We start from the raw sequence: 9,594 nt of genomic DNA on the forward strand, positions 1-9,594 counted from the left end.
GAAATATTCAGTTTAAGATATTCATCTCGATACGATAATTTTTTATCGAGTTATCGCTATTTAAAGATATTAAAAATATTTGCTAAAATTTAGTGGCCCACTTTTTCTATATGTAAGTGTATATCTAGTATAATTTTTTCACGCTGATTTGATATCTTAATAAGATACAAAATAATATATTTCTCACACCGATATGCCGTGCAGTAGCGGAGTTATAATTATGCTGAAACTGCGTCGAGCTGTAAGATAGAAATGTAAATTATAACAATGAAAGAATAATTAACATTTGTATTACCCACACATAAAATAATTACAAATGATTAATTTGATAAGTAATAAATGAAATTAAAAATTCTAACTTACTCATTTCTTGGTTGCCGCTCGATGTTTCCTAAATGTTCTCCTCCTTTTAGATTCCATTGTTGCATTCATACAACACTTATTCGCAAAAACACGGTTAATTATGATTGCGCTTGAACAAATTATCAGAGTATGATAATTTGTGCGTGACACTTTGTACAACACTTCCAATGTTAACCACGCGACATACTTGTTAAATACATTCCGACAGATGAATAATGCGAAGGAAGTACAACTGCACGAAGCTACGATTAATTCAACACCGACAGCGATGCGTTCGAGTTGTCAATCGCGAAAACTAATTAGGCCACTAATTAGGTAGTTAATTGAAGGAAACGATCGTGTTCAATATTTCGTTGTACCTGTCGCGATCGCATTTCGATGCGTAATGCGAATAAATTCGAGGACATACAGAGCGGATCTGCCGACTCAAATCTCACGGTACAAGCAACATGCTCGACCTTGTATACGCAGCAATGCGCCTATGTTGCAAAAAACAAACGCCAAGGCCACATATTAATTGATCTTTTTACAATTTTATTTGATGACACAAATCGACGAGTATCGTTCTATCTTTGTTGTTTACTAAAATGCCAATAAAGATAGAATAATATTTGTGTTGATTTGTATTACTAAATGGAAAGCACTCATTAAGTATTATGAATATTATGTACTTCTGTTTTTTATATTTCAAATTAATTTCAATAAATAAATTTTTAATGCTCCTTGTCTAGGATTTGTTAATCTTGTCTTCGGTAAAAATTAAGTAATTAATTATTTGATCGAGAGAAGTGTCTTGGAATGAAAATATTGTTACTTGTATTTCAATTGTTGAGAAAATTTGTTTTGATCTGTTTGTATATATAGGGTGTCCAAAAATTCGCGTATTCGGAGTACAGAACATAATATTTTATGATAAAATAAACAACTTTTTCCTTTAGCAAAATTGCGTCCGATAAATAATTTTTGTGCTTATTTGTTAACTTCAACCTGTTTTGCAAAAACTACTTATTGGACGCAATTTTACTAAAGCAAAAAGTTATTTTTTGTGCTAAAACAAACTTTTTCCTATAGTAAAATTATATTCAATAATTTTAGCGTTTACAAATATAACTTCAACCTGCTTTTCTGCAAAAACTACTTGTAAGATACAATTTTACAATACAAAAGGAACAAGGTATTTGTTTTAGCATAAAGTATCCTGTACTCCGAATGCACAAATTTTTGAGACATCCTGTATATGTGTATTGTTAATAATAATTTTTTAATTGTTACGAGTTATTTATTTTTCTAATTTGAAAATAGTTTATATTATTATTTGAAGGATAAAATTTACCTTCATTTTGATTGAAAAATTATCTGTGTAAATTAATATATTATTATTACATTCAGATTTTTATTAAGATAAAAAGAAGAATTTTTTATGATTTTAATATAAATCAGTTATGATTTTGAAATAAATCATAAAAATTAGATTAAATTGTTGCAAAAATATCGCGATTTATTTCTATTCTGGCTTATTAAAATCAATTAACTGCTTTCGAGATGTAAACCGTTAAGAAGGTATAATAATAAAGTAATTTCTATAAATACTTTTCCGATTAAACGAGGATAAACTTTATTCTTTGCATGAATATTAAATTTAGTATCGTCTGAATCGAGTTATTTGAGAAAAATTAATATCAAATTACCTGCACTTATTAAATCAGTATATCAATAAAAATGATCAACATTATTATTCTTTATTATGACATAAAAATGTCGAAATAAAGAAGAGTGTTTTATATTTTTTAAAGCTTCTAAAATTTATTTTTGTACTTAACTTGAATAAAATTTTTTATTCGTTCATTAATGAATAATCTTTTATTTGTTAAATTACTTCTAGAAAAATGTTACGACATTAAAAAATTATTAACGTCCATTTGATCTTTTAAACATCAATTATTAAATCGCGAAACACGAAACTTAGCCTATATCTCGAGATAAACTTCATGTGAATTCTTCAATTGAATTATGATGGTAAACATGTCATAATGAAATACAAATTGATATTTCAGATCCAAATTTGTCAAATCATATCATATTTCTAGATTAATTTCAGTTGACTTTTTCATTAGAAACGTGCGCGTGCGCGATTATAAATATAGACTATACTAAACAATATTGAAAGAAAAAACGCTTAAAATTTTGTTGTTTCATTGATGAATAGCATTTTGAGATAATTTTGGTTTTATAAGTTTTAATCTAAAGATTTTAATAATATTACATTTTTATTTTAATAGTGTCCAAGTTTGTCTACAATATATTTTCGCAAAAATCACGTTTGAATTTTGATGTGTATTATTTTGTTTAAAAATTTGTCCAATTATTTGCAAATACATATTTTTAATTCATGCCCGTGAAATTTTACTGATGCGATACTTAAATATTTTTCGTGTGAGTTTCTTTAAAATTATTTAATTTAATTCAAATAACATACATTCTCTCTCTCTTTTTCTCTCTCTCTCTCTCTCTCTCTCTCTCTGTCTTTATTCGACGAATTCATGACGTTGAACTTAAAATGATGAGTATATCGTCAATAAGAAACGGACTCGACATTTCCATCGAAGATACGGAAGCTTGTATTTCGCGAACTAGAATATATCTTAACATTCTACTCTTTGAGGATAAAGATTTAAAGCGTGAGATTATTCGAAGAATTTCACGCGTTACAAAGACTGCTGCGCTAGGCAAGAAACAGGATCGGAATAAAGTGGAGCACAACGATGATAGTTCAACAGCTGGAAGATTCGTATCGGCCTTAGGGGCACAATATATATCGGAACGGCAAGGAATTGCTCGTTGAAAAGAAAATTCGCAATAGAAGAATCGCATATGAAAATCGCAACAATTTTTGAACAAATCGAAATATATCGTTTTCTATTGTATTATTTATAAATCAAACTTTGAATATTTGAAAATAGTCGAATTATTCAAACCTTGAGTTAATCCGTTTAGCGAGATTTCTAATTGGAGTTGTTTCGATATTCGAAGTGTTGGAATAGATTACAAAAAAGAAAAAAATTAAAATTTAAAGCGTTTAATTCAAACTATTCAAAGCATTAAATTTAAATATCTGATAGCGGATTCTATTGGACGCACTCAATGCGCACTGGTGTACATTAAAGCCATAGTACACAAATTGATGTAAAGATATATGTTTATTATAAATACAGAAATTGGTTAAACTATAAAATACTTAAAACTAGACACTTTATTGTATCGTTTGATAAGATATATATTTTATTATTAGAATTTTTTTATTTTACATTTAGATTAAATCAGTGTAGAATGGTTTTAATATCCACCAATAGACAGTAGTATGTCCAATTGAATTCGCTATGAAAAATCTAAATATTTCGAAAAATTACAATTTTGTATATTATATTTTGTATATTTGCTTATTAAAATTCATCAATTTTGTAAGCATTTTTTGTACAACTTTGCTTCCGCCGTTTTTTTCCGAAATTCGAGGCTTTATTGTAAAAAACTGGTTATACATTTATGATGATCAAAGTATTGTCCATCGCTGGCCACTACTTTCTCCCATCTTTCGGGTAGCGTACGAATCCCGCATCGAAAAAACTGATCATCTTTTGAGGCTATCCACGAATCGACCCAATTTTTTACTTCTTCATAAGACCGGAAGTGCTGGTCAGCCAGGCCGTGTGCCATTGATCGAAACAAGTGATAGTCAGAGGGAGCAACGTCTGGAGAATACGGCGGGTGGGGTAGGACTTCCCATTTCAACATTTCCAAGTATGTCTTGACCACTTTCGCAACATGGGGTCATGTTGCAATCATTGTCATGCTGCAAAATCACTTTATCGTATCTCTCGTTGTATTGCGGCCGTTTGTCTTTCAATGCTCGGCTCAAACGCATCAATTGCGTTCGATACCGATCGCTTGTGATTGTTTCAGTCGGTTTTAACAGTTCATAATACACTACGCCGAGCTGGTCCCACCAAATACAGAGCATGATCTTGGACGTCAAAATCACCGTTCTTGAAGCGTTGAAACCATTTACGACACGTTCTTTCACTAATAGCGGCCTCACCATAAGTATTTGAGAGCATTCGATAAGCCTCAGCCGCAGATTTCTTCATATTGAAGCAAAAAATTAAAACCTCCCGCAAATGACGAGAATTTGGCTCCGTAAACTGACATTTTCAATCGAGAATAACTTTATGATGCAGACACAAATCGACTAATGTTTCTATGGGGTTATGTTGACAGATGCCCAAGTTTATTGTATGACGTCTATGATTTCGATCACCACTTACCGCTAAAGCAATCTATAGGAAAACGGCGGAAGCAAAGTTGTACACCTAATATAAAATATAAAATTTTTTAACAGCGATCTCGCGTATATTTCATATTCACGCATTTTCAGTAGCTATTCGATTAAAAAATTTTACCCTTCAATATTTTCTTCTTTTGCAAACAACAGTGATAATTGACGAGAATAATCATAATGTTCAGCTCCGCAGGCGTGTAATAATACGAATTGACAATTATTACATGAGTTATATTGTGTTAGGAAATCGATCAGGCGAGGCTTGACATTCACGTCATGATAGTTGATTGCAGTGTTAATTTATCGATTTATAATCGCGGCTGCACTACTTTCTGATATTACGGGATATTTGATCAACTGCGGTGTATCGCCTGTCGATTGTCGTAAGATTTATTCACAGATAACTGTGAAACGGGAAGTGACTCTGATTACAGACGGGGTCACGAATTAATTGATTTTCTCTGTGACAAAGTTACATCACACACAGAAACAACAATTGACGGGTCGCAACTTCGAAACCGATTTGCAGATATATGTGCCTGTTCTATCCGTTCTCCCTCGCTTAGCTTGGATACACGAACATCGCATCGCTGTAATACCTGCTACACATAGTCGACACGAACATCGCATATCGATCCCTACGAGCGATTTGCAAAAAAAGAGGAACTCTTGAGGCGCGTTTAAAGCATATTCTCGTATCATGTAGTATCGGGATAATCGGGACAATCGCGACAGTGAGATGAAAATTTTTCAATGATAACATTATATATAGTCACCATTATTAAAATGATTTAATACAGTTGTAGATAAGTATCGAATGTTTTATGTAGCGTTTTTACGTAGTGATAGGCAAACACGTGTTATCTAGCATTATATATAACAACTTGCAATCAAGAGTCTAAGATATTTCATAGGATTTTATATAGTCTCAACATAAGTATATAATGGATAAACGGTAAATTAAGCATCTAAACGATATATACGTCAGCTATTGTTAAATATAACGTTCTAGTAACTAAAAATCATACAGACGATTCTTGCACTCACGTATCCACACAAACACAATCTTATAGAAGAAAAATCGATGTACATAGTTTGATAAAACTTTTACTATCAGTTCGACATATCGGCCCGACAGAGTAATTTCCGATTGTACTTCTTCTAAGTTTCGAGTCATTTTGACAGCTGCCCTGTTTTTAATCAGTCCGCTTTTCTGCGTTATGTGACAGCACGTTCACGCGCTCGGAAATTGCACGAATCGCTGATTTTCCATCGCTTTGACATTTTAGTTACAAAAAATTGTACGTTCTTAATAGATGTGACTTTTTTCACGCGCTTTCGCGATGTTCATCTTATCATTAGGAACCACTGCGGTTTTTTTCCATATTTTTTTCATTGGTCCAATTGATTGTACGATCTATCGGTTACACGCAAACCGCTTAACGTTTTTACACGAGTCGCGGTAAGTACACCCTTCAATTTTGCGCGGTAAGTAGTGGATCACCCTCGTCTAACAACTTAGGGGAGTGTTATTCGTGCTAAGAAATGCGCAAACTTTCAGGTCATTAACGACAGTTTTGAAGCATCTGAACAAGGTACAGCATCTGAAAGTTTTTTTCAAAGTTTTAAATAGTATGATTCGGTATAATTCTTCCATCCTGCAGTGTCATGAATTGAGAAATTAAGACAGACATCTGGTATTTATCCGAGATACAATATCTTATATTGATTTGGCAAACGTCAATACTATGATATTTTCCGTAATAATTCCTTCGCACTAATCTCTGAAGTTATTTCTCTCTAGTAACGAGCGTCAACGAGTAGTTTAAACGCGCTTAATGCGCTCCATTTTCTCGTGTTGACGAAAGTCCACACATGCTGGAGTTTTAATTTCGTTCATTAAACTACTTGTTATGTGTGCTCTCGCTAACGTCCACGTAATAACGTGCCTGAGATATTCCCTGACGGTACGCCATGCACAGAAATGAAGCATGATGAACTTGAAAGGGACTGAGTTGACCGGTATGCATTCGAAAATAGACAAGCGTACCTCCGCATTCTATACAAGAGCAGTTAACCGAACGATATAAGAAATTCCAGGCTCGAAGTTTAAGGCAAACAGTGAGTAAATTTAAAGCTGATATGAATCGATATAGATAATCGATGATAAGGAAAGAGTTTTTAAATATCGTTTTACTTCACAATTTTATCGAGAAGTTATTCATATTAATTAATTATTATTATTTTCCTCAAATTTCTTGTTTTAAAAGAAATTGTTAATCTGTTAAATTATATAATTTTAATAAATCTGCAATTTTAATTTTGCAACTTTTTAATATGTCCAAAACATTAAAGTTGCTGCGAAAAATATTATGCTTCTTATTTGCAAATGCATAAAAAAAATACATATATAAACTTGATATAATTAAAAAATATAATATTTAAATGGAAATTTAATATTTGCATTAAAGAAGTTAACGACTCAACTGGTAGGAAAATATTAGCAATGAAGATGAGCGAATGAAAATGAGATACTATGCGAACGCGACAAGTTTCTTAAGTGTGGCGTAATATTATTACTGAAAATAAATTTTTGATGGCTATTTAGAAATATGAACGGAAAGTTTTATAGTGAATATCAAGGAATCCATCGCGAAGTATCAAAGTATTTCCGGTGTTCTTATTTTATGATATAATCTATACGATCAGCTCGTAGGTTCGAAGTTTCTCAATTGCGCACAGATATCGGAATCTTGTGTTTTACTGCTGGTCATGAGCGGAGCTAAGTTTAGCGATTCGAGCATCGCATCAAAGCTTTCGAAACGACTTGATTTTCGATAACAGAGGTGACGTCATTTGCTCGCAAGCCTCAGCGGGATAGGATGCACTTTACGTTCTTTGGAATCTTAGTTTGCTGTCTTTTCGATGATATTGTCACATCAATATTATTATTTCGCGACAGTTGAAATAGCTCTACATCTACATCTAATAATAAGTTGCAGTGCTTTTGAAGAGTATCATGTGGAATGTATAAGATAGTTTGAATATTGTTTCTTAGAAGTCATGTGAATACTTCATATTATGTTATTTATATGCTAATATGATAATGCTAATATAAATTCTGTATATGATGTTCCTATACATGAATCGCTACACATTCTTGACGTTGACTTATGCAGTTTCGTTGATTGTTACGGAGAGAAATCAATTCATTATAGCATTATCAGTTCATAATGATGTTATCATATATATAATGAAATTTGATTGTTTTCTGAATGATCTCTTTCTTTCACTAATTGATCTTGCGAAGTATTCGTTTTTATCATTAGTCCTTTTGATATTATCTTGATCCATTATAAGCGGATCATGTCAGCGGAAGCCTGGACTAAAACCGTACTAAATCCTTCTCAGCAATATGTCATCAAATAAAAGATATGTTATATAAAGAAAATTAATCGATAATTTTATTTTTGATAAGTTTAAGCCTCTTCAAGACTAAGCTTGAAAATTGCCAATGATTATAACTGTCATATAAATCTATAATCGTGTTATAAATACTTTCTAAATCCTTTTAAATTCAATTCTCTCCTGTCAAGTCATTGAAGCCGCAAAAAATCAACGTCACGCAAAACATGCAAATTCCTGTTGGAAGTTATGATCAACCGCTATCTACAATCGTTCATTGTTCCAATTATATGAAAAGCCGGCAATTTTAGCTCTTTCGATGCGATTGTATATAATTATTATTTATCATCTCTATAATAAAGAGAGTAATAAAAAAAAAGTATTTGAAAAATTTTTGGCAAATGATATTTGAAGTTAAAAATCATATTGATCGACAAATATATTGTAAAGCTAAACAAAACGCGATGTTCTTAGATAAAAGAAAGTAAAGTTTGAACAAAATTTTAAGAAGATAGAAAGAATGAAGGAAGAAAGGCAAGAGAGACGACACTTAAGAAACAATAATTAGAATTTATCTAAAATTTGACTGATATCAGAGAATATAAAGAGAATTAAAAGCTACAGTAATTACAGATGTACTACTACAAAGATGTTTTAAGAAAATATTTGAACAAAGGAATGAAACAATGTACTAACAAATATAATAAATAATCAATAATAAAGAATCAAAAAAGAAAATATAAGAAGATATTCATATTGCTTATATTGCATCTCATAAAAGATATTTTTTAATAATTTTTTACTTATTAAATTTTTCTAATATGTACTTTATACTATAAATAAAAGAGTATACACAGGTATGTTTATATTAAAAAAATTTTTTAAATTTTAAACAAACTTTTTAATCTCTAATCATATCATATATCATACTTCCTATACAGTATATAATATTACTGAAATCGTGATTGTCACTTGCATTGAAAGAGTTAATGTCACCGCTTGCTGAATACTAACTAGTACCAATCTCGCCCACTCTCCTCAACCCAATGACAGACAGTATAAAATGTATCTGTCACGCAGCAGATGAATAAGTTGGTGGACAATATAGAAAGGATCGATGATGAACCGGAGGGGGAGAGGTGCCCTAGGCCCAACCGGTTGATAACGATAAAAGCCACAACTTACGGATGAGAGACGCGCCGGTGTAGACTTCTCATGGACATGGCTCTGTTTTTGCTGCGACTCGTGGTGGTAGTGGTGGTGGTGATGGTCGTGGTGCTAATAGTGGTGGCGGTGGTGGTCGTGGTGGTTGTGGTGGCCGTTGTCGTCGTCGTCGTCGTCGTCGTTGTTGTTGTCGTCGTCGGCGTCGTCGTAGTCGTCGTGATCGTGGTGCTGCCCGTGATCACCGTGGCCAAGCCCGGGAACGGGCTGGCACTTCCGTTCGACGTGGCGCGGCGTGGCGCAGCTGCCGGGGGAGCGTGGGGCTCCCCCTG

Source organism: Atta colombica, unplaced genomic scaffold (assembly GCF_001594045.1).
Source record: "Atta colombica isolate Treedump-2 unplaced genomic scaffold, Acol1.0 scaffold125, whole genome shotgun sequence".
Classification (NCBI taxonomy): domain Eukaryota; kingdom Metazoa; phylum Arthropoda; class Insecta; order Hymenoptera; family Formicidae; genus Atta; species Atta colombica.